The 27,106-nt window shown below is 41.8% G+C and overlaps 1 long non-coding RNA gene across 1 annotated transcript in view; it reads right to left on the bottom strand.

Moving 5' to 3' along the window:
- Nucleotides 1-20,875, bottom strand: part of LOC139173155 (uncharacterized) — a 205,717-nt gene extending 184,842 nt beyond the window's left edge. Inside the window, exon 1 of the long non-coding RNA XR_011559992.1 lies at nucleotides 20,766-20,875. This is a non-coding gene — a long non-coding RNA (uncharacterized lncRNA). The remainder of the gene's footprint in view (nucleotides 1-20,765) is intronic.
- Nucleotides 20,876-27,106: the final 6,231 nt, after the last annotated feature.

Below are 27,106 nucleotides of genomic sequence, written 5' to 3'. Positions count from 1 at the left end.
GACAGCGCTGACAGCTCAGAAACTCTACGAGCAGATGTAATCGCCACCAAGAACAATGTCTTAATTGATAAGAATCTATATGAAATTGACCTCATGGGCTCAAAGGGAGGTCCCGTGAGTGCACGTAGCACTAGGGTGAGATCCCATGTCGGGAATCTCCGAACCGGAGGAGCGTCCTTGTTAATAGCTCCCTTGATGAAATCCCTCACCCATGGATGGTGAGCCAAAGATCGAAAGTCTGACACACGGATTATAGTTGAAAGGGCAGCCACTTGCCTTTTTAGGGTGTTAGGGGCTAAGCCCCGCTCAATTCCCGATTGGAGAAATTCCAGGATTGCAATCAACGAGGCTTGCTTCGGATCACAGTGGCGGGCAGAACAAAATCTGCAGAAGACTGCCCATGTTGCCTGGTATATCCGCACTGTCGATGGCCGACGAGCCGCCTGCATAGTAGCAATGACTGTGTCCGGAAGATGTTGCTGCATTAGTCTTTCCCGCTCACACGCCAGGCGGCTAATTGGAACCATTGGGGATCCGGGTGACAAATGGACCCCTGAGTGAGGGAGACAAGCCGATCCGGGATCCTCCAAGGAGGGGACACTGAGAGGGCTACCAGGTCTGCGAACCACGGCCGGTGTGGCCAGTATGGAGCCACTATGATGACCTCGGCTCTCTCCCGGATTACTTTGTCCAGTACCCGTTGTAGAAGACACATTGGGGGAAATGCATACAACAGACCCCTGGGCCATGGAGACAAGAGGGCGTTGACCCTTTCTGCCCTCAGTGTTGGGAACCGGGAATAAAATCTCACTAGTTGCGTGTTGGCTTGTGACGCGAAAAGGTCCACCAGAGGAGTCCCGAAGCGTTGAATTATCTGATGAAATACTCCGGGATCGAGTCTCCACTCTGCGGGGTCCAGGGTAGACCTGCTCAGCCAGTCTGCCTGAACGTTGCTGGTCCCTGCAATGTGTTCCACCGACAGGGAAGCTAAGCGGGTCTCGGCCCAGTTGAAAAGGGCCGCTGACTCGACCATCAGGCGGAGAGACTTCGTTCCCCCTTGATGGTTCAAGTGGGCCCTGGTAGCCACATTGTCGGTTAAGACCAACACATGCTTGCCCTGAATCCAAGGAGAAAAAGCTTGAAGAGCAAGGAAGACTGCCCTGAGCTCCAAATAGTTGATGTTGATTGGGCTCAGATCTTCCGGAGACCAAAGTCCCTGGGCCATATGTAGTCCCATGTGGGCCCCCCAGCCAGACAGATTGGCATCCGTTGCGAGGATTAGGCGGTCCCGGTTGCAGAAGAGTGACCTGTTGCCCAAGGCTGGCAAAGTCCACCATCTCAACGAAACCTTGACTTCTGAAGGGAGCCGCACTGACCTTTGTGAGTGACTCATTTTGGCCTTCTGCCATGGAAGAAAGAACCATTGAAGGGGCCTGAGATGATGACGAGCCCAAGGCACAATGCCGATAGTTGAAACCAGGGTCCCCAGTACCTTTGAAAGGAACGCGAGAGGCACCCGTTGCTGGTGTCGAAGATGTAAGAGTAATTGTCGAATGTTTGTCATTCTCTCTGGGGATAAAGTCACAGTCCCTGTGGAAGTATCTATCATGGACCCCAGGTGTAACAGTTTGGCTGTTGGAAGAAGATGACTTTTTTCTTCGTTGATCGTGAACCCATGGGATTCCAGTGTCTGTCTCGTGACTGCCAGATCTTCCAGCGCCCTCTGAGGGGACTTGGACAGGATAATAAGGTCGTCTAGATACGCTAGGATTCGAATCCCATGAGACCTGATCTGGGCAGTCAGGACATCGAGTAATTTCGTAAATGTGCGAGGGGCCGAAGAAAGGCCGAACGGCATTGCCCGGTATTGGTAGTGAGAGCCGTCCAGGTAGAACCGGAGAAATCTCCGATGAGCCGGCAGGATTGGCACATGCAAGTAGGCTTCTTTTAAGTCTATGGATGTCAATAGATCGTGCCTCCGGATTGCAGCCAAGATGGTTAGAAGAGAATGCATCCGGAATCGCCGATACCTGATGTAGATATTGAGGTGTTTTAAACTGAGGATCATTCGGACCCCTCCCGATGTCTTTGGTACAAGGAAGACCCTTGAATAAAACCCGGTACCTATTTCGTGTCTGGGCACTTCCTCTATTGCCCGTATCTCCAAGATATGGGCTATCTTCTTTTGAAGCTGTGACCTCTTCTGGGGGTCCCTCTGAACTGGGCACTGAACATAACGGTTGGGTGGGGGCTGGAGGAACTCCAAACGCAAGCCCTGGGAGACAGTTGCTAATGCCCACCTGTCAGAAGACGTAGTCCGCCAGGAGGCCTCGAAAAACTGAAGTTTGCCTCCCAGGGGCCGATGAACAGAGTCACTTAGGGTGCTTGAAGCCCCTCTGGTTTCCACGAAAGGGGTGCCTTGTTTGTTGATACCCTCTCTGGCGATCCTGGAAGGGCACTCTATCACTTCGAAACGTGGTAGAAGTATACTGGGCCTGGGAATATGGCCTTGTATTTTGACCCGCTGGAGCAGAGGAGTCCCACCGAAAGGACTGCCTGCGTTGGTAGGGATTATAGCGACGCTCCTGGCGCCTGTAAGCTCTGGGGAGGGACTTCCTCTTGTCCTTGTCCTCCACAAGGACTGGATCCAACGCTTCCCCAAAAAGCTTATCCCCCTGAAAAGGCGCTGAGGCCAGGTTCCATTTGGACTTCAGATCCGCTGGCCAGCTCCTCAGCCAGAGAAGGCGACTAGATGACAGAGTGGTCGCCATACTCCTGGCCGAAAACTTGGCAGCATGCAGAGTGGCGTCCGCTGAAAATTCTGCTGCCGCCAGCAGCTTTCCAAGATTTTGTCGCAATCGACCCTCATCCGGTCCAAGCCTGGTCTGCATCTCCTGCAGCCATACGATCGATGCTCTAGTGAAAAAGGAAGCAGCCGCCACTGCTCTAAATCCCCAGCTCGCCATCTGATGCGTTTTGCGTAATAACACCTCTGCCTTTCTGTCCTCAGGTTTTAGGCTGTCGCCTGTCTCTGAGGACACTAAGGATTTGGAAATCAGCTGCATGACTGGCTGATCTATTGGAGGGAACTCCAGTAATTTCTCTACCTCCTCATCAAATGTGTAGAATCTTCTTTCTACAGCAGAGGGGCCCTGAGCTGCAGCTGGGTGTTGCCAGGGTCTTTTCACACTTTGCTGAATAATATCAGAGGATGGAATGTGCTCTGACTCGGGCTGGGGTTCCTTAAAAAGGACCGTAGACGGCTTGGTCCCATCTGTGGTGTCAGTTGATTTTTCAGGACCTGGTAAGTCTACAGTTTGCTTGGCCTTGTGAAGCAAGACCCTGAAAGTTGAAGCCTTAAAAAGCCCAGCCGCCACAGGCTGTTCTGGTGGTGTCTCATCGTCAGACAGATCATAGTCTTTTTCAGTTTCCTCTAAAGGGTATGCTTCTTCAGCCCAAAACCCCAAACCCGAGGGGGGCGGTGCACACCACAGGTTTTTTGACTGCACTGTGCGAGGTTGCTGTGTAACTTGTTGCACCCCCGCCGCCATCCCCTGAGAGTAGGCGTTGGTAATTAAGTCCTGCACTGAAGGGGACATTTGATGCCAAGCATCTGGCTGTGCCCGAAACCCAGCCGCTGTGGGTGTGAAGGTAGCAGAAGGCCCCTGGGTGCTCCTCACCGAGTGTGATGCAGAGCCTGGCCTAGGCCCACTGTGGCCTGGAGATGGCAGAATCTGGTTCATGGCAAACTGCCTCTCAGGGGACCAGTCCTTCTCAGAAAAGGGCTCAACAGGCCTCATGGTAGGTTGCACTTCCCTGGCCATGGACAAGTGCGAAGACATAGAAGCCAACACGGGTGGTTGGAGTGCTGCCTCTAACCTCTGTTCTAAGGCCTTTATCCGCCTTTCTGCCTCTTTAAGGAAGGATGAGGAGGCCTGGGAAGACTTGGGCTTGTCCTTTGATTTGGGCATCTTGGCCTTATCCTTAGACACAGTTGAAGGAGAGGTCACTTTCTCCGGAGTAGTGTGGCTCTCCATAGTACTCACACAAACTGCACTCGGCAAGTCCAAGAACTGTCAAACTGCACCTGTCAGATTCTCTCACAGAGCGAAAATGGCGATCGGGAGCTCTTGACAGGCTCGCGCATGCGCAGAATAGCCTGATCAGTTCAATCGCGCCCTTTGACAGAGCGGAGAGGAACTTTCCTGCCTTTGCCGCTATTTTGCCCCAGGAAGAAGCCTCCCAAAATGGAGGCGCCTGAGGCGATACCGCCTTCACCAGCCCTTGACACCTTAGCACGGGGCTGTCATGTCAGGAACACCAAGCCGCTGCGTTCCTTTAATCGCCAAGCCTCTCTTTGTCGAAAGCAAAAAAACCTTTAAAACCGGCGGCAGTGGCGTGGCGGCGGCAGTTTCAAAGCAGCGCCGAACAGCTGAGAGGCGCTGGAATGCATCCAAGCCTTCCCTCGGCTTTTTCATTAAAAGACGCGTTCCTCGAGCCGCACAGTGGGGGGGGGGCGGACCCCCCCACCTTCGGCTCGCAGCCGGGTGTGACCTCGGAGGTCAGTGACCCTAGGCTGCGGTGCTCCTCGCCTGGGGCAGTACCCGCTGAGGGAAGAGGTCCCCAAGGAGAATCGATGGGGGTGGTGCCCGCAGAGGGCAGAGACCCCTCCTGGAAGCTCTCACCTGCAATAAAAAGGGAGAGAAAAGAGAGAGAAAAAAGATTACAGCATTGAACATCACAATTTATTACAATAAAGACTCAAGTATAACTCAGAACAACAACTACAGTCTCTACACTTAGACTGAGTTTTTAAAACTGGCTCATGGGGGCTGCTAAGGGGGCGGTGCCAGTTAATTATTTAAATTAACTCAGTCTCTACCAATAGGATTGGTTAACAACCCATGATGGACTCTCCTTCCAGAGTCAATGGAGAATGGGATGGAGATTACGTGGAAAAATAGGGAGTGTAGAAGAAACATCATTCTTTCTTGTGTTTAAGTTTCATCATGTTCAATAAATAATTGTTGAAGAAAAAAAGTGTGGTGCATTACTTTCTGGGAGACCCTCATAGCACAGATAAAGTAGTCAAGGAGCAGCTATGTTCTCCTTCCCCAAATACTAGAACCAGAGGTCATCAAAGAACATTGAATGCTGGAAGACAAAATAAATTAATTTTTTATACATCTAAATAAACTTTGGAATTCAAGCAGTCTGGTCCCAGACATCAATAGCAATAGATGACTTAGTCACTTAGATTTATATATTGCTTCATAGAGCTTTACATCCCTCTGTAAGCAGTTTACAGAGTCAGCATATTGCCCCCAACAATCTGGCTCCTCATTTTACCAACCTCAGAAGGATGGAAGGCTGAGTCCACCTTGAGCCAATTAGGATCAAACTGCTGGCAATGGTACTGTATTCTAACCACTGCACCTCCAGGCTCTCAGTTTTGCTGGTTTCCAAAAAGTGTCACACCAGTTCATGGAGGTCATGGAGATCAATGGTTATTAACCTTAATACCATGTGATTACATCTGAAGGGCATCTGTTGGGAGACAAATGGACTTCATTGTGTGGTTCGCTGACCATTGTTAGAACAGACTGCTGAACCGAATGGGTCAGAAGTCTGATTGAGTTGAGCACTAATTATTTATTCTATTATTTTTTGTATGCTGTCCATCTTTACAGAGCGACTCTGGACTTACATTCTTAACTCTACTTGGTGTATACTGGAAAAGACTGGGCACCAGGAAGTTTAGACTCCTAACAGCTACAGATATTTTCTCCATGACAATTCTTTGTGTAAGAGATTCCGTAAATATTGTATTCAATGCTTGTTTGACTTTCAGAATGGCCGCTTGAAACTAAACAACTTGCCATTCATTTTCACCTGTGGGAAGAAATATTGTAGCAGGTGCCACAGAAATACAGTATGTACACAAATCTCGCTTCCTCTCTTCCCCACCTCCAGTTTTTCTTTTGTCATATGCGGTGCACTATAAGGATTTCAAACATCAGAAAGTGCTTGAAAGTTGGCAGGATTTAAAGTAAATTGTTATACACTGTTATTTTAAAAGGGAAATGGCACCAGAGGGAATCTACTGTAGCCTTTGAGTTTCTCCTTTGAAAATACAACAAAATGATAGATTAACAAGGAGTAAGATCTCAAAATCCATAGGTGCAAATGAATCAGATTCTTCCACTGAAGTAAGTGGGATATAGACTCTTTGCTGATCTTTAAGAAAGACTAAGTAGGGTCAGGAATGGATTGATCAATACTTAAAGGGACAGGAGCAAGAATTCCTTGCCGTACAGGGTTAGATTGTCAAGAAAACATCTCAGAAGACACATCTATGGAGATTCTCAGTCATCCATGTCATGGTTGTGTCAAAGATGCTTTTTCAAATCTACTGATAAAGGAGAATATTTGTAATTCAGGGTTGAAATGAGAGATCCTTGGTGCTTTCTGAGCTTGGCTGTTTTCTTACAGATGCTTCATTAATGAAACTTCGTAGGTAGCATGACGAATGCTAGTGGTAACACCGATGATGAGTTTTGGTAATGAAATGTCTGGTAGAACAAAGAACCAAGTTCTGAAGGCACCAAGGGCCTCTCAAAGGCAAATATCTGAGAGTGAGATGGATGGTACCTAAATTTAATAACATAAAAAAAACCCATTTCTATATTGTTGCCAAGAAGACGAACAGTCCTAAAAGAGTTTTCTACCTTAATTTTATTCATCCTGCAATTCTCACTGGCATTTATTCAAGAGCAATAGTGGCATTCCATGCTTGGATACACTGAAACACAAGAATTTATTTCATAAACTTAACAACCTTCTATTACGGTGTGTGATACATTAAAATTGTGTCTGCAAATTCAAGTTTACCACAACATAGGAAAGTATTTCTATATTTATCCATATCCATTATCTAACTTATCCATTTATTTTCGGGATAAGCACATCAGTGAAATCAGTGCACACATTAGAACTTCTCAAAGTTATTGTGGATGCTCTCCAAAATGCAATCTATTGCAAACAACCATTAATTGAATTGAATTGAATTTTTCATTGGATTTATATGCCGCCCCTCTCCGAGGACTGGGGTGGCTTAAATATCTATTAGCTATTAACTAACTATTTAATTAGTAGTTATCTAAGAGCTGTTAACTAACTATTTAAGTATTTAAGTATGTATTAGCTATTAACTAACAGAAGTTGTAGATGCTCCAACACTGGGGGATTTTAAGAAGACAGTGGACAGCAATTTGTTCAGAATGATATAGTAAGAGGTTGAACTAGAAGATCTCCAAGGTCCTTTTCAACTCTTTTATTCTACAACCAGGATGGCACAGTGGTTAGAGTTAGAGTACAGCACTGCAGGCTACTTCACCTAACTGCTAGCTATAGTTCAGTTGTTCAAATCTCACCACCAGCTCAAGGTTGACTCAGCCTTCCATCCTTCTGAGGTGGGTAAAATGAGGACCCGGATTATTGGGGGCAATACAGAGGCAATTCCTGTATGCTGGTTCTGTAAACTGCTTAGAGAGGGAGGTAAAAGCACTATGAAGCGGTATATAATTCTAAATGCTATTGCTATTGCTATTCTATATTTGCCCTGTCTTGAAGACTGATCACAATTACGGTAGCTCCAGCTTTATCTCTCTCTTTTTTGGGTGAGGCGGGGATGAATATTCCTGATTTTAGACAAGGCTGCAGCTTTCCATCATTTCTGTCCTCTAAAAAATTGTACATAGGCTCAGATCTTTCTTAGAAGATTGAGATGAGGCTGGTGATAGATATTTTGTACTGAGCCAATATCCTAAGGGGGAAAATATCTAAATTAAAATACTGGGGGAATAATATTTGATGGGAACCAAGTTTGAAAGAAAAATATTGCCCTGATCTGTCAATCTTTGAAGAAATTCCAATTGACTTGAATCTTTTGCCTCAGGGGAAGAAGAAAAACATTCATCAATTGCTGTGGCCCACCTACTGGTTATTTATAAATATCAGTTGGCATTATGAACATATAGATCTATTTCTTACAATGAGATAATGGAAGTTTAGAACAGATCAATAAGTGTATTAGCACCAATGGTCTCTCTACATACTTTTATTTGTCAAATATGACATCAGTCTGCACAGAAGAGAAGACAAGATAATAGCGCTCATTATGTTTTACACATGGGTTATTACAATAAATATAGGCCCAGCTACCAGTTTAACACCCTTTAGGTCATGTGCCTCTTGGCTATAACTTAAAACAGTGATTAGGAAAGCCAACTAAGTGGGCCAATTCACATTCAAGTATTATGCCAATATTTTTTTAAAAAAGTGAGAGGACATGCTGAGAAGAGATGGTGCTAAAGTTATGAATGTGTAATATCACTTTAAATATAATCTCTGGGTCATGGTTCTTATCCTATTCTGATCCAAATATCGAGGATTGCTTAAAGGCATGTGAGTTCATTTTGGAGTTGGATGGCTCATAAATCTAACAAAAATAGATAGATGATAGGTAGTGTTTTGGTTGGCTCTGGCCCAGCTCCTGCCCCAGGGAATGTGGAGGTGGATGCAGGGGAAACTTCAACATGTCACAGGCCTGTGTTATTGCTGACAGAGTCAGTTCAGAGTTTAGTTTCCTCGGAAGGTGGGAGTGACTCGGCAGAGGGGGGCTTGGCACACAGCCCAGGCAGTCAATCTCCCTTATCTTCCATTGATTCGGATGAAGACGTTTTGGATCCACGCAAGCGCAGAATTATGCGTAGAAGAGACCAAGTAAGGACATATTATAGGAGATAAGAGCGGCCACCTGTATTTGGGTAGGGCTCCAGTAATTAGGGCTGTTGTTATAAATAGCAGCATGTGGGTTTGGCCGTTGTGGAAGAGTATCTGATCGCATTTCGTCAGGAATCCTGTGTTGCTGGTTTCTGGACTTTGTTGATTTTTCACGCCTTTGAAAACAAAGTAGAGCAACATGTGTGTGTGTATCTCACTTCGTTGGAAGAAAGGGTGTGAAGTTTCTTCACAGCTGCTAGCTAAGTACTTAATGACTGCTTAAGGTTAATTATACAGACTACCCAGTTGTTTTTGGACGAGTGCTCTGTGCAATACAAAGAGTGCTTAGTTTATTTTTAATTTTGGGATATAGATAGATAGATAGATAGATAGATAGATAGATAGATAGATAGATAGATAGACAGACAGACAGACAGACAGACAGACAGACAGACAGACAGACAGACAGACAGATAGATTTTGAAGCAAGCAAATGTGAGTTTATGGGTACTCATATTTTCTTGCTTAAAAATTTACAGAATAACAGAGTTGGAGGGCATCTTGGAGATCTTCTAATCCATCATCCAGCTCAAGCAAGTGACTCTATACCATTTTAGAAGTCCATTGTCTTATTTAAAAGCTTCCAGTGTTGGAGCAACCATAACTTCTGAAGGCAAGCTGTTCCAATGGGTTAATTGTTCTGTTAGAAAGTTTCCCCTTCATTCCAGGTTGTTTCTCCCCTTGTTTAGTTTCCATCCATTACTTCTTGTCCTGCCTTCTGATGCTTTGGAAAATATATTGACCTCTTCTTCTTTATGGCAGGCCCTCAAACATTAGAACACTGCTATCATGTCACCCCTAGTCCTTCTTTTCTGTTAATCCTTCTTCCGACAACATATTTATCTGGGATGATAGGGGTGCAATAATGGGTTATGATGGTGCTGGCAAACCTATGGCACATGTACCACAGGTGGCATGCGGAGCCATATTTAAGGACACACAAGGCATTTCCCTATGTCAGCTTCAGCACACATGCACGTGCTGGCCAGCTGATTTTCAGCCTTCTCTTCAGCTGTTTTTGCTCTCCCCAGGCTTCCAGAAAGCCTCCTGTGTTCTGTGTTGGACCATTCTTTGGCACCCCCAGGCTTCAGGAGCTTTCCTGAACCCTGGGGAGAGCGAAAAACAGCCCAAGGTGGAAGGGAAGCATGGGGGTTTTGCACGTGCATGAGGGGGAGAGCATTGAATTATGGGTGTGGGCACTCACACATGCACTATCATGCACACATGCACCCTTTGGCACCTGAGCTGAAAAAGGTTCACCATCACTGGGTTATGAGCAGGGGTGGGCTACTGCCCAGACAGAAGGAATGCAGTGGGGTAGCAAGAATGGAGCTCCACCCCAGAGCACCCAATTTGCACTGAAAGATATTGAAAGAAAATGCAGGGTGTCCTGCATAAGCCACGGCCACAGTGTGATAGTACAAATTTTGGTAGCCCTTCACTGGTTATGAAAATCCTCAAAGATTTAAATCATCTTCTTTTAATAATCCTATAATATCTTGTGGGTTGGGGTTTGGGCAACTGAATGGAGCTAGCAGACGATTTAAATGGCTGGATGCCCTTCCTGTCAACAATGCAGTGGTTTGCTCAGTAGAAATATTCACATAGTGCCCAGAAAGAGAACTATCTACCTCTACTTAGGATCGAACTCACAGCCTCCTGATTGTGAGGCGAGAGCTCCATTGTAGGCCACCGCACCACTCCCCTCAAAGACCTAAATGATCCAAGCAAATAGCTGCAAGAGGATTACATTTTCATCATAATTCTAAAGTAAATTGAAAATGTAGTTAAAAACAAATAAATAAACAAAGCAGAAGTGTCTTCTGGAGGAGAAAAGAAGAAACAGGGGGGAAAAAAGCTTCCAGGACGTGAAAAAAATATTATATGTCTGTAAATCCCTATCAGCCTGACAATAAATTCCCTGCTTTCTCCCAGGGCTGATCTTATGATGCAACAGTGCTTACAGCCTCCCTCTTTTCATACCAGCTGCCACTCTTAATGACAGGCATTTAGCTGGTGCCATATAGGACCACTCAACATTACATGGAAAACAGATTTAAGGTGGCAAGAAAAATTATCTTTCAAAGCCATTTTGTCTGAAGGTACGATGGGTCAGTGAAAGGCAAAAATCCATCTTCCTTTAAAATAAGCCATGTTGTAATCCTGTCCATAAACTCAACAGACTGGAAAAATGAAAGGTTGCATATCTATCTCTCTATTTGTCTTCAACAGCACCAAGTTATCATCTGCCTTCATAAGAGGAAAAGAGAGAGAGAGAGACCCCCAGGAGATTATGCACCACTTGTAAAGGCTGACAGCAGGTGAAATACCAGATGGGAAAAAAAATATTGAATAATAAATAACACCCCCCCCCCCTTTTAGAAACCTTGGTAGGGAAATATTAAATGTTAATATGGATAACAAAGTGGTCCTCCACCCCGCCTATGCCAGACATTTCCAAATGCACCCCAACATTCCCAAAGGAACAAGTTAGATGTTCAGAAAATCAAGTTTGTGAAGAAAGCGGTATTTCTTTTTTAAAAAAATTCTATTTACTTGTTTTGTGAGAAAGGCAACTTTGTTTGATTGATGACTCAGCTTTTCCAATAAGGGAGAGTGCGAGAAAGGTGGGGGGAAGGGAACCCCAAAATCATTCCCCATCCCATCCAGACTGCATTTTTTCCCTAAAAACAATTTGTGGGCATAAATAGGGTTTTCAGCTGAATTTCAGTTCAACCTGTAGATAATTGAATGATAATAAAAGTTCCTAAATGCTCAGAATTGCTTTGTTCCTGGAACAGGATCAGAGGTAGGTTCCCCCCAGTTTGGACCAGTTCACCCAAACCAGTAGCAACCTGCTGGTGATGTCACAATGATGTCACAGAACCAGTTTGGTCGGTGCCTCTCTATGGACTCCATCTTTTTTTTAATGATTTTTTTTCTGTTTTATTTCTTCTGAGCATGCACAGAAATCAAATTTCTGACATTGCGCCTGAGTCACCATTTTATTTTCCACTCTGTTTTTATTTGTTTATTTACATTTTTGGGGCACTGTACATGCGCGCACCCACGAGGTGCAGCCACGTGGCACGGGAGGAAGCAAACCAGCAGTGAGATAAATTAGAACCCACCCATGAACTGGATGCTTCTGCCAATTTGGCATTATCTCATTTTTTTAGCATATGTAATTGATGTCAAGCCTATTTATGGAGAAATTTGACTTGCCATATTTCAGAAATGATTCCCTTAAGCTTTACCAAGTTACCAGCACAAATATCCCTAAGCGGTACAAATTTGTATGATTTCTTAGACCTTTAGCAAAGTTGGGGAAACCTCTGGCACAGCTATTTAATAATCGATAATTACTTAATATGAGCTGTGGTGGCACAGTAGTTAGGATGGTGTATTGCAGGGTAACTCTGCCCGCAGCCAGGAGTTCGATCCTGACTGGCTCACGATTGACTCAGCCTTCCATCTTTATCAGGTTGGTAAAATGAAGAGCCAGATTGTTGGAGGTAAGATGCAAGCACTGCAAAGCGGCATATAAATGTAAGTGCTATTGTTATTTCATTGCAATTGTAACTGAAGCCCTTGAACTGCATATAGCATTATAAGCCCTGAATGGGGATTCTTGATATCCAAAGTTGACTGAAACCTTGTAGTGTTTCAAAGAAACGGAATATTAAATATAATTAAATAGTCATGTTAAATGAGATTGAAGCAGTTAGCATGACTGTTTTACTTATATTTAAGTAGAATTACATTTAAATTGAAATGAAAATTGGTAGAATTTTAAATCTGACCTTTTCCTCCCCCACCACTGCCATTAAATTCTCAAGTGTAGCCATCATGCAGGATTCTGAAAGTTGATTCTTAGTCCAAAAATGCTTTGCACTTCAATTTAGGATAGGCTTCATTAGTACTGTATGTCTAGTTTAATTAAAAGAAGGACATGATAGCAGTGTCCCAATATTTGAGGGGCTGCCACAAAGTAGAAAGGGTAAGCTATTCTCCAAAGCAGCTAAAGGCAGGAGAACAAGCAATAGATGGATACTAACCAAGGAGATAAGCAACCTAGAACTAATAGGATTTCTGATAGAACAATTGATCAGTGGAATGGCTTACCTTCAGAAATTGTAAGTTCTCCGACACGGGAAAATTTTAAGACACGATTGGAGAAGCATTTGTCCAGAATGGTATAGGGTCTAGTCCTTGTGCAAGGGGTTGGACTGGATGATCTCTAAGGTCCCTTCCCACTCTGTTATTCTATAAATGGAAAATTTTCAAATCTAGCACCAGGCATCATTTGTTAATATCTGCAAATCTGATTTTTTAAAAAGAAAAAGAAGACTGGTTAAAAACCATTGGGTGTTCTGCCTTATTTACTATGGAAGTTCCTAAGGCATCAAGAAAGAATCAATTAATGCCCTATTATGGATGGAGAAAATGACATGTGATATGAGAGGGAGATGAAGGGAAGCCCTGGGTGAAGAATCTGCACCTGTAGTATCCCAGAGAAAACACTTGTTTTACATACAGTTGTCTGTCATGGGGAAATACAATCTGACGTCATTGAAGATTATATTTCCTTCTAAAAGCACAGCTTCTTCTAGCAGAGATGAATTTGTATGTATGCCGTTGAAACATTACTGGTCAAGGTCATCAATTGCTGGCAGATACATTAAATTAAAGAACTAAGATTGAAGGCCAGGAAGAGAAGACGGGAGCATGAGATGGTATGCAGGGAATAAACAATTTTATCCCATAAATAATGAGCTTTGAAAAGAGCCCTGATTGCAAAGATTAATTTGCAAAGAACCACTTTCTAACTAGATTCACGCTCAAAGCATGTAGCATGAAACTGGTGCTTGAAAGACAAATTCACCCGCAGGGTTCAGTTGAGCTGATGGCACTGCAGCATTTCTCCAAGGAAACCAGAAATGCAGATGGCAAACCAATCTTTCTGTTTTCTTGGAGCTGTCTGATTTTAAAGTTCTTCCCCAAATCCCCAATATCTTCATGACAAGAAGGAGAGAGATATTTTTGGCATTCAATCCTCTTCCAAAGATGTATTCAAATACCATATTTTTCAGAGTATAAGACTCAACTTTTTCTTTTTCTAATTGGTTGAACATTTAATTGAGTGGGGAATATTGACTGAAAATATAGAAAAGTTAATATGAATTTGCAATAGTAACTGAATTGATTGTTAGAAGATATTAATTCTGTTATAAATATATAAGAAATTAAGATTTAAAAGATTGGATTGGTAAATTATTTTTTGCTCTGTTAAATTTGTTGGTTTTAATATTAGATAGGTAGATTTGGGTTTTTTATTTTTTACTTTTACTAAGGTTATATAAGGGTTTTTGTTTTTAAAGAAAATGTGTAAGAAGGGGGACTAGGCATGATGGTCTATTTATTTGTAAGATGATAATTATGATGAATATTGAATGAATATTGTTAAAAGGAAGTCAAAGGTGAATTTAATTTGAAGAAAACTGGTTGTCTAAGTATCAGAATTAGAGGCCGAAGTTTGGGAGTTAGATATGTACCAAATGTAAATAATTTGGAATTAGAAATTTATTTTTTGGGATTATACATGATTAACTAATGAGATACTGTTTTTATCGTAACATGAATAGAAAGTATTTTGTAATGTATTGAGAAAAGCTTATATGGAGAAAAAAATGGGAAAAAGAATCCACAAAAAAGACTCACCTTTTTCCCCCTCAAAAGAGGGTGGAAATGTCAGTGTGTCTTGTATACCTTTTTACATTTTTTTCACCTTTTATACTTTTTTTCTGTCCTGATGCCATGCCCCCACCTGCAGGGAGCAAAAATGCCTCAATTTTTGTGGAAAAAAAACCAGGCAAAAAATGGCCTGTTTTTCACAAAAATGGGGCTGTTTTTGCCTCCTAATTACCTCATCTAACATGACTGGAGGAGGAATTCTGGGAGTTGAAGTCCACAAGCCTTTAAGCAGTCAGTTCACAGTCCCTCAGACTGAGTGTGTGTGTGGGGGGGAATAGACTGGGTGGGTGGGCGTGGCAGGGTGGTCATGTGACTGGATGGATATGGCTAGCTGGGCGTGGTCAATTTAAGAGTCCATCAAACAATGCACACGAATTAAAGTTTAGTTTGTTTTGCTCTTGTGGGTGTTTTATTTGCTTTTGTTTGCATGCTGCTCCTTTGGTTGACTTTTCTTTCCACTAGATCATTTTTTCCAGCTGTTTAGGAGTTTCATGGTCCATTTCAGAAAACTCAGTTTTGCAGCAATTCTTCTTAATATAATTGTAACCATTTATAGCTAAAAAGATACAGTGTACCTTTATTGTGTAGTATTTTTTCACTTTTTAAAAAAAATGTGGGGGGTTTTCCTCTTTGACATTGTATTTTTAAAAAATCTTTCTGGGTTTTGTTTGTTTTTCTGTCATAATTTTAAATATATAAACCATACGTGCAGAACGCAGGCTAATTATTTTGAATTTTCAAACTTACCCATTTTTTATATGTACCTGCATTTTTCTTCACAACTTTTGAGTGAAGGCTACACTGAAGAAAGCTATAATAATCATGGCCTAATTTAAGTAATAATCCAGGGAAAAGGAATAATACTAATGTCTTAAAAATTACAATCAAAAGTAATTCTTTTCCATTTCAAGCAAAAGGTACTTTTGTTAGAGAATATTACTAAGGGGACTTTTTTTTCATATATGAAAAATAATTCATATTTTTTGACAGCACTGGGAGTTCAGAAATTAAATTCCTGATAATAAAATACCAGAAGCAGGATAGAAGTGGATATGAAAATAAAATGCCAACAATTTACCTCCATATTTCTCAAGGTAAACCCTTGTAAGATACCTTATTAGAAAACTTACTAAAATCTTCAGAAAAAAACCTGTTAATAGTTATTCAGCATGGACATACAATAGTTATCCTATCAAATCTAAATTAACCAATTGACTTGCACACTTCATTTAAAATATGAACACAGCAATTAAAGAGGACAGGGGAAAATATCCTGTCAGTAAGAACATCCTATCAAAATCAGTTTTATTGTTATGAGAAATTAATCGGTGAGTGTATGCTTAGAAGCAATCACTTGCATATTTAACAGCTAAGTTGTTAACTGGTTTAACATTTAATAGTTAAATATATATTTAGGGTATTTTAATAGCACCCAAAGAAGGACTATGAAAGAGGTAGCATAAACATAATTGGAATGCATAGATTTAAATACTATGTTTATAATAATATTAAGTGTAATGAGCAAATCTTATTTCAAAGAGAAATAAGTATCTTTTTAAAAAGTATTTTTTCAGTATCTGCTGTGTTTTTCAGAACAGAAGGCTAGGGATGCATAAACTTTTATGCATCCATTTCATGCCTTTTTCATTCACGTTTGATCATATATCTCCATTCTATTTAATTTCCACATCAACCTATTAAAAATTCTGTGCAAATATTTTCAATACAGATTCCTTGGACAAAATACTTTCTATCACACTTGACTTTGTATGCAATTCAGTTTCAATTATACAAAGTATGTCCTCATATATTCATTTCTGAATGAGACTCTGCTGGATCTATACTTATTAGAGCCCTATACAGTGGTACCTCTGCTTACGAACTTAATTTGTTCCGTGACCAGGTTCTTAAGCAGAAAAGTTTGTAAGAAGAAGCAATTTTTTTTCATAGGAATCAATGTAAAAGCAAATAATGTGTACGATTGGGGAAACCACAGGGAGGGTGGAGGCCCTGTTTCCTCTCAGGAGATTCCTAGAGAGGCCCCATGGAGGTTTCTCCCCACCTTTTCCAGTCCTGTTTCCTCCCAGGAGATTCCTAGAAAGGGCCCACAGAGGCTTCTCCCTGCCTTTTCCGGTTACAGTTTCGGAGGCTTGGGTTTGTAAGTGAAAAATGGTTCTTGAGAAGATACAAAAAAATCTTGAACACCCAGTTCTTATCTAGAAAAGTTTGTAAGTAGAGGCGTTCTTAGGTAGAGGTAACACTGTATATCCATCTATCCATCCCTTCTTTTTAGGTGATGGAGGCATATACATTTGTAAAAATTAATAAATACATTGCCAGTAACATAATTAGTTGCTGATTATTGAAGGAATAATCAGCATTTTTTGAGTAAATTATTTATTAACAATTTAAGAAAGTTACAGAAATAAGGGCTATCTTTCCTGAAAAAAGATAAACATATTTTTCATTCTTACTCTATATTAATATGTGTATGTTATCTTCTTGTTTAAATCTTCTAATTTTATATAAAATATAGATATAACAGGGAAATATTTTAGAGAATGAAACACACACACACAAACCCTCCAACAAATTGAAAACACACACCAAGGTTTGATCAATAAGTTATAGCCAGAAATTCTGGAACTGAAGTTAAATGGGGCCTGGAAAATATTGCTAACAAGAAAGCTGCAGGAGTTGATGGAATACCAGCAGAAGTGGCACAAGGACAGATTTCTTGAGCACATGAATGCACAATGTTGTCCTCAACCCAGCATCAACCCCACTGTGAAGGTGACAGAATCTTTTCTTGCTGTACATCCAAAGTCATGTTTTCTGGCTTCTACTGTGCGGTGTGATCTGCCTGCTGTCTTTCATCCGATTGTAGGTCATTGGTCTTTACTCTCTATACCAGACCTGGGCAAGGGGTGGCCTGCAGGCTGCATCCGGCCCGCCCGCTGTCTCTGACCGGCCCGCCTGCTATCTGTGACCTGTTTCCTGGAAGAGGAAGCCATAGAGTGGGGGGGGGGGGACAAGCACCTCAAATGAGCAGGAGAAAAAAGCAACCACCAACAAGGCTCTCTTTCTCGTGGGACAAATCGGGGTCGCCCTTTTTAGTCCCGTTTTGCTGCAGGAAAGCAACAATCCCTCCTTCCTCACGGCTCTCTCCTCTCTGCAGTGCCGGACAAAAGGCAGCGGTTTGGGAGGGGGAGCAGTTGCAGAGGCTCAGGGCGGCGGCAGCAGCAGCCCAACTGCGGCAGGAACAGGCTGGGCAGCCGAGACGGGGGGGGGGGCAACCGCCCAGAGGATATGATGCAAGGGTGGAGGGCTGCTGGGGAAGGGGGCAGTGGTCCGACACAGAGGGGAGGAAGGCGGGAGGGCAGCTTCATGCCACATTGGGTGTTATTGTTCCATAAGTGAATATTATTGTGATAATGCAGGGGAGGGGCAGCCGAGTGTGGAAGTGAAGGGAGGAGGGGGAGGAGACCGGAGGGGCAAATAAATAAATAAGGAACAGGGGGGATGTTTGTGCTCTTTGTGTGTATGTGTTTTGGGAGAGAGAAAACAAGGAAGAGGGTAGAACTGAGTTAATTATATTAGTCCAGCCCTCTAAAACCATCCCAATTTCTCACGCGGCCCCATGGCAAAATTAATTGCCCACCCCTTCTCTACACCCATGTTATCCAGATCTTTTTGGCCTCCTCCAAAGAGACCTTCTGATGGTGGACAAGCAAGGGAGTTTGCTTTTTTTTTACAAATTTGCCAGTAGCCTATTGGAATGGGGTTGTTAGTCCCCTAATCCCATGGATCAGAGAAAATGGGAACTTCTCTTAATGTTTTAGCTAAATCAGATTGATAGGAATATCCATTGCTTCTTGTTCTGCCTTCTGGTGCTTTGAAAAATACATTGCCCCCAGGCAGGGGTTCCTTGTCTCTGACACTCCTGGAGACTGGTATGGGCGCACACACATCTGACAGGCGGGCGTGCATGCGTCGGTGTGAGATTCAGTTTCTGCACATGTGCCTGAAGTGAAATCTCATGCACGGATGGTCTTACACATGAGATTTCACCAATTTTTGGTATTTTTTTGCTTCATGGAAGCAAAAACTCAGCAAAAATTGGCAAAATTTCAGGTGTGAGAGCATCCTCACGAGAGATTTCGTTTCCGGCACATGCACAGAAGTCAAATCTCGCATGTGTGCGCAGCTCCATTTTTCCCTACCAGAATGCCGTCCCCCCACAGGAACCCATTACTGACCCCCCCCTTCTTTCTTGCAGCCTCTTAAAATCCTATTGCCTATCACACTCTTGGGCAAAGCAGATGAGCCATTTCCTCCTTTCAGTGGTCCATGAAAGTATATCTACAGTATGTAGATAATAAAGTTTTGAAAAAAAGGTAACCAACATTTTTACAGAACTGTTGATTTGTTGAGAAAGAAGCCAGATACTATTAGGGATAATATAAGGAAAAGACTTGAATTCAGAAAAACAGAGCCACTGAATTCTGCAGAAATGTTGCCTATTGAATCACAGACAGTTGGAAGTGACAGAATTACTGAATAACATAATAGCAAGAAAAGTAGCATGCTGGGAACACATGTCTCTTGCTTTTGGACCTTCCGGTGACATATGGTTGCCCACGGTGGGAAGCAGGACAAGTTAGGACTTTGGTCTAATGTAGCATGCCTCTTAAGAAGAACCTGCTCCCTCCCTCCCACCCTCTCTACTTCTAACAATTGTTTTCCACATACATCCAGTTCTAGGAATAGAATAGAATAGCACTTTTGGGATAACGAGGTGGGGTGGCGCAGCAGCTAGAGTGCTGTACTGCAGGCCACTGAAGCTGACTGTAGATCTGAAGTTTAGCGGTTCAAATCTCATCACCAGCTCAAGGTTAACTCAGTCTTCCATCCTTCCGAGGTGGGTAAAATGAGGACCTGGATTGTGGGGGCAATAGCCTGGCTCTGTTAAAAAGTGCTATTGTTAACATGTTGTAAGCCGCCCTGAGTCTAAGGAGAAGGGAGGCATAAAAATTGAATGTATGAATGAATGAATCAACGAACGAACAAACAAACAAACAAACAAGTAAGCAAACAAATAAAGACATGCATTGGGGATTTTGTTCCATCTTCCCACAAAGCCCAAGCAAGCTAGAAGTACACATATAAAAACCCAACCTGGGTAAAGATTGGGCTCAAGATAACTTGCAATGCAGAGAAAGGAAAATCCCTGTATAAAGCAGTAGTGGGATTCACATTTTTTGCTACCAGTTCTGTGGGCGAGGCTTGGTGGGTGTGGTGTGACTTCGTGGACATGACAGGGAAAGGATGCTGTAACATCTCCATTCCCTCCCCACTTCAGGAGAAGGTTACTGCAAAATTCCCATTTCCTCCACATCAGCTGGAACTCAGGAGGCAGAGAATAGATGGGGGTGGGGCCAGTCAGAGGTGGTATTTACCATTTCTCCAAAATACTCAAAATTTCCACTACCGGTTCTGCAGGACTGGTCACAACCTGCTGAATTCCACCTCTGGTACAAACCTACCTGAAAAAATTGACCACAAATACAAATCAGTGGAGAATGGTATGAAGGATAATTGTCTCGCTATAAGGCTGATTAAAAAAAAAAATAGATGGGAAGTTTTTTTTTTATAAAAAAAATCCCTTGGCCACAGGAGACTGCTACAGCAAGGAGAGAAGTAGGATTAAAAATTGAAATAAGACTAATTTAGAGATCTAATTATTAGAAAATAGGTTTTGTATCCAACCCCCAAAGCAACTGGTGTTCTATTAGAAGTGCACCCTGTGGTTCACTCAAAAATAAAATAAAAAAGGGATTAACCATCTTAGTTTGGAATATGGAGGCAACTGCAGTAGAGAATTACGCTATTCTTTACTGCTAATGATCTCCCTGCGAGCCAGATAACTTTATGTTTCCCTTTCTCAGTTCTTTTGTATAGCTTTTAACCATAATTAGAAAAAGATTGCAGTTTGGTTGAAAATATTACTTCCAATTCAAAACAGGGCTAAGCTTCCTCCTCCCTTAACGTTCTCAGGAATTTGCTACCTTGAATGTGCCTGTTTGCTACTCAGAGAGCTTTTATTTTCAATATAGAATTGTAACTCAGTAATATTATGGATAACATTTCACCCAGGACCTCCTTACCTTGAGAAGCATTCACCCACAGTTGTTTTCTTCAAAAGTGTAGCGAACTTTGGCTACAGTAACACCGAAAGAAAATCATCACCAAGGAAGGATTGGCCAGGGTATCACTCCACCAGAAATGAACCCAGGAATCCAGCATGGCCAGCATCAGAATTAAAATCAGCAACACCTGACAAGATGCAGGGATTATAATTTAAAGGAACCTCCTTTCATTTTAAAAGAAAGCTAAGCAAAAAATAAAAAAACAGGCACCAGCACACCAGAGATTTGCTTTCATTTCCTTGTGCTCATCCTGGGAAACTTTATCAAATGTTCCCCAATTTAGCTATTTTATTAGGTAGTTTATAACCCTAAACATTTTGCAATGAGCCCTTGTTAGAGAGCTTTTTCCTAGAAAGATAAAACAGATGAACCAATGTCTTCCAAGCAATACTGAAGGCAAGTGCTCCATTCGGAAGAAACCATAATAAAGATCAAACAAAGCCATGGAGAAAGAAAATATGTATACTCAGACTGCACTTAAAAAGCAGAGATGCAGAACTTCTAATTGGAGCTAACTCTAATCACAGTTTAGAGTTTATCAAGGCTCAGTCCAAAGCTCAATCAGGGTCTACTTGAATTTCATGGTCTGAAGACTGTAGTTTTAAAATGGCTTCTGCAAAGACTTAATTATTTGACTCCCTATGGTAAGTTGAAGGCAAACCAAAGGCTGGTTAGAAAAGCTGAAACTTTGCAAGCACCTGCCAGGGGTCCAAGAAATTCCCCCAACAAAATAAAACTCCAAAGCTAGAAGTTCCTCAAAGTCCCAATTGATTAGAGAGGTCATGTGGGCACATTTCAAGCATCCAGGTTTTTCCCACCCAGCTGAAAGTTCACAACCCTCCCCCACCCCAGGTTCATCACATGGTCCAATCCAATCTTCACATTCAGCTGGAGACAATCCCCACTCAGTCCCATCCAGGTGCAGGCAACTGTCCTTGATTCCCAGAGTAAAAAATCTTCCACTGCTCCAACCAACCACCCCCTCCTAATTTTGCAGGCTAAAATATGTGGCAGTTAAGAAGCTGGGGGGGGGGGATGGCTTCCAAAACTGAAAGCACCTTCCAGGGGGGAAATATACAAGTTTTATTTGGCAAGGAGGGTTAAGGACAACCAAAGGGATTCTGGCAAACCAGTTGTTTTGCCCTACTTCTTTTTTTAAGATCCACCAAAGAGGAAGTCATTGCCTTTATGCTAATTAAGTAACTAATTAAACGGATAAAGTAAAGGACTATCTGTCCTTACTTTAAGGCAGAGTTCTTCAAACTTGGCAACTTTAAGACTTGTGGACTTCAACTCCCAGAATTCTGCCAGGTTTGGGAACTTCTGCATTAAGGACATCTGAAATCTCATGTTGGGATCGGAATAGTATCAAATGGGAGCAGCGACTCATTCAAATAATGTTCCGGTAATCTCACGCTACTAACCAGAGCATACAAAACGTTTGAAAAACCAATCCTCGAATACAGCTCATCTGTCAGGAACCACACCACATTTCAGACATAAACACTTTAGAAAATGTCCAGAGTTACTTTACTAGAAGAGCCCTCCACTCCTCCACTCGCAACAGAATACCCTACACAACTAGACTTACAATCCTAGGTTTAGAAACCTTAGAACTACGTGGCCTTAAACACGACCTAAGCATAACCCATGAAATCATCTGCTACAACATCCTTCCTGTCAATGACTACTTCAGCTTCACCCACAACAACACACGAGCACACAACAGATACAAACTTAAGGTAAATCGTTCAAAATTCGACTGCAGGAAATACGACTTCAGTAACCAAGTAGTTGATGCATGGAACTCACTACCAGACTCTGTAGTATCACCACCTAACCCCCAAAACTTTACCCTTAGATTATCCACTGTTGACCTCTTCCAATTCCTAAGAGGTCAGTAAGGGCCCTGCATAAGTGCACCAGGGTGCCTTCCGTCCCCTGTCCACCTATTGTTTATACCTATAAATTGAATATATAGTTTATAATATATAATATAATATATAATTTATGCCTATAAATTGAATCCAGAAAATAATGCAGAGGTATAGAGGTGTGTCTATTTGGTATCAAATAAATCTCAAATCTCTGGGCTGCCTTTAAAGGGAAACCAATGTAAATATTGGCCTACAAACAGGGTGGCATAAAAAGTATTGTTATTCCTAGGTATAAAGCATAATGCGGATAGTTCTCAAAGTACAACAGTTCATTTAGTGATTGTTTGAAGTTACAACAGCACTGGAAAAAGTGACTTATGTTCATTTTTCACACTTGTGATGGTTGCAACATCAGTTGACAGGTACATGGGCAAAATCTGCATTTGTATATTGTGTGAAAACATAAAACTGCTGTTTGCGCCTAAAAAGGAAGGATAGAGTATAAATAATAAGTACCTTCTTTTAAGACATTGTTAAAAAAATCCACCTTAATGTCAGAAAGGCTCTAAACTGCGTTAATGTCAAAATAAACATAAATGCAAATCTGATTTGAAACCAATACATTGTTATTCTAGCCCATGTCTTTTTGAGCTAGTTAACAAGCGATAAGCATGAAAAAGAAGAGAAGAGGGGTTGGGTTTTTTTAAAAAAAAATATTCTTCCTAGTATCCTGCTGATATTTCAAGCTTATTTACTGTACTTATTTGGAACTTACTTGGAACTGGCAACAAGATATAATTTATTTTACAGCTCTTCAGCACTTGGTCCTCAGCTTTAAAAAACCCCACCCCTCCATAGCTTATTATTTTCCATTTTTCTAGGAGGCATCTATCCTAATCGCCTTGTTCCTTCTTTCCTTTCCTTTCCCACATCATTTACATTCACAATTGGCCTATAAACTTGCAAATCAAGTGCAGGTCAGATGCTGCTGTAGATAAGTATGAACAGATACGACTTTGCCAGATTTGGTATCAACAGATGGTTTGGATTAAAGTGGCTTAATTTGTCTAGAGTATTGCTATTCTCTATCTGGTAGGAAACAGAATTAGCATACTGCCGTTATACCTTGGCTTATGGCTATCTGTGGCCTTCTGTCCTGTTCCCTACAGATAGCCCTCCATTTACAATATTCGCTTTAGTGACCTTTAGTACAAAGGCACTTTAAAATGGGACCTATGACCATTTTTTCACACTTAGGACCATTGTAACACCCCCTAAGTCACGCAATCAAAATTTGGACCCTTCATATTTATGGCTGTTGTAGTATCCCAAGGTCATGTGGCAATTTTTTTTTGGCTTTCTGCACGAGAGGACCAAGCAAAGCCCGAGGGAGGGGTCAAATGTGTCATAAGCCATGCCAGTGGTGGGCAGCAGCTGGTGTGTGCAGGTGCTCAGCTTTGGTAGGAAATACTGGGATACATGTTCAGCTGCACGCCCCAATGCATCTCCGCAAATAGTGCCCTTATACTATTTGCTGTATTTTATCTTAGGATGGATATATGTTTATCCCAGGCATGTTTAAATTCAGTTACTGTGGATTTACCGACCATGTCTGCTGGAAATTTGTTCCAAGCATCTACTACTCTTTCAATAAAATAATATTTTCTCACGTTGCTTCTGATCTTTCCCCCAACTCATTTCAGATCGCCCCCCCTTGTTCTTGTGTTCACCTTCCTATTAAAAACACTTCCCTCCTGAACCTTGTTTAACCCTTTAACATATTTAAATGCTTCGGTCATGTCCCCCCTTGCCCTTCTGTCCTTCAGACTATACAGATTGAGTTCATAAAGTCTTTCCTGATAAGTTTAGAAACATAGAAACATAGAAGTCTGGTGGCAGAAAAAGACCTCCTGGTCCATCTAGTCTGCCCTTATACTATTTTCTGTATTTTATCTTAGGATGGATATATGTTTATCCCAGGCATGTTTAAATTCAGTTAATGTGGATTTATCTACCACGTCTGCTGGAAGTTTGTTCCAAGGATCTACTACTCTTTCAGTAAAATAATATTTTCTCATGTTGCTTTTGATCTTTCCCCCAACTAACTTCAGATTGTGTCCCCTTGTTCTTGTGTTCACTTTCCTATTAAAAACACTTCCCTCCTGGACCTTATTTAACCCTTTAATATATTTAAATGTTTCGATCATGTCCCCCCTTTTCCTTCTGTCCTCCAGACTATAGAGATTGAGTTCATGAAGTCTTTCCTGATACGTTTTATGCTTAAGACCTTCCACCATTCTTGTAGCCCGTCTTTGGACCCGTTCAATTTTGTCAATATCTTTTTGTAGGTGAGGTCTCCAGAACTGAACACAGTATTCCAAATGTGGTCTCACCAGCATTCTATATAGCGGGATCATAATCTCCCTCTTCCTGCTTGTTATACCTCTAGCTATGCAGCCAAGCATCCTACTTGCTTTCCCTACCGCCTGACTGCACTGTTCACCCATTTTGAGACTGTCAGAAATCACTACCCCTAAATCCTTTTCTTCTGAAGTATTTGCTAACACAGAACTGCCAATACAATACTCAGATTGAGGATTCCTTTTCCCCAAGTGCATTATTTTACATTTGGAAACATTAAACTGCAGTTTCCATTGCTTTGACCATTTATCTAGTAAAGCTAAATCATTTACCATATTACAGACGCCTCCAGGAATATCAACCCTATTGCACACTTTAGAGTCATCGGCAAATAGGCAAACCTTCCCTACCAAACCTTCCCCTATGTCACTCACAAACATATTAAAAAGAATAGGACCCAGAACAGAGCCTTGTGGCACACCACTTGTAACCTGACTCTGCTCAGAATACTCGCCATTAACAATAACTCTCTGATGTCTATGCGTCAGCCAGCTGCAAATCCATTGAACTATCCAGGGATTAAGTCCAATCTTCACTAATTTATCTATCAGCTCTTTATGTGGAACCGTATCAAAGGCTTTGCTGAAGTCCAGGTAGGCAATATCCACGGCACCACCTTCATCCAACACCTTTGTGACATAGTCAAAGAAATCAATGAGATTAGTCTGACATGATTTGCCTTCAGTAAAGCCATGCTGATTTGGGTCCAATAGGTTATTGTTTTTTAGGTGCTGATTTATCCTCTTTTTGAGTAGAGTCTCCATCATTTTAACTACCACTGATGTCAAGCTAACTGGCCTGTAGTTACCAGCTTCTTCTCTACTGCCCTTCTTGTGGATAGGCACAACACTGGCCATTCTCCAATCCTCAGGAACTTCTCCTGTTAACAAGGATTGGTTAAACAAATCAGTCAGGGTGGTAGCAATGACAGATCTGAGTTCTTTAAGAACTCTGGGGTGGATGCCGTCTGGACCCATTGCCTTATTTATCTTTAATCGTTCAAGTTCTTCTAAGACATCGGCTTCTAAGATCACTGGAGCTGAATCCGTACAGCTGGAAGCAATGCTATATCCCTCTATAGTATTATTTTGTAAGGTGTCTTTTGAGAAAACTGAACAGAAGTAGCTATTGAAATGGTCAGCGATCTCCTTATTCCCATTAATGCATGTATTATTCCCGGTACTAAGCTTCCTGATGCCGCAGTTTTTCTTCTTCTTATCACGAATATATCTGAAGTTTTATGTTTAAGTCCTTCCACCATTTTTGTAGCCTGTTCAATTTTGTCAATATCTTTTTGTAGGTGAGGTTTCCAGAACTGCACACAGTATTCCAAATGGGTTTTCACCAATGCTCTATACAGCGGGATCACAATCTCCCTCTTCCTGCTTGTTATACTTCTAGCTATGCAGCCAACCATTCTACTTGCTTCCTCTACAGCCTGACCGCATTTTGAGACTGTCATAAATCAAATTTATACTCATTGGAAACCTCCTGATTTCCCGGGCTCTTGATATTCACTTCACAACTGTGTTACTATTATATTTTATTTATTTATTTATTTAATTTGACTTCTATGCTGCCCAATCTCGTAGGACTCAGTTTTCTTATTTTCTTATTACTAACTTAACAACTGTAGTGGTTCACTTAACAATTGTGGGCAAAACTCATTTAACCATTGTCTCACTTAGCAACAGAAATTGTGGTCTCCATGGTGGTCACAACTCAAGAACTACCAGTATTCAGACTCGTGGGAGAGGGTATTTTCAGAAACGGAAACAGTCATGCAAACTCTTCAGTCCTTGGAAGTGTGGTTCATTTGTGAGCTAGATTGCCAATATTTACCCAAGATTGTCTGAATTCTTTTTGCATGCATTATTTATTTAATTTCTGTAAGTTTGCCTTCCTTATGAATGAATCATGGAAGGAATCAACTTCTATCACACTAGGCTGGTCTGCAAACATAGAGCAGTTTGCAATGATTTTGTGCCTAGGTTTACGACT

Source organism: Erythrolamprus reginae, chromosome 10 (assembly GCF_031021105.1).
Source record: "Erythrolamprus reginae isolate rEryReg1 chromosome 10, rEryReg1.hap1, whole genome shotgun sequence".
NCBI classification, from domain to species: domain Eukaryota; kingdom Metazoa; phylum Chordata; class Lepidosauria; order Squamata; family Dipsadidae; genus Erythrolamprus; species Erythrolamprus reginae.
Note: the sequence above shows the minus strand (reverse complement) of the source record. Positions and strands in the feature narration are given on the sequence as shown.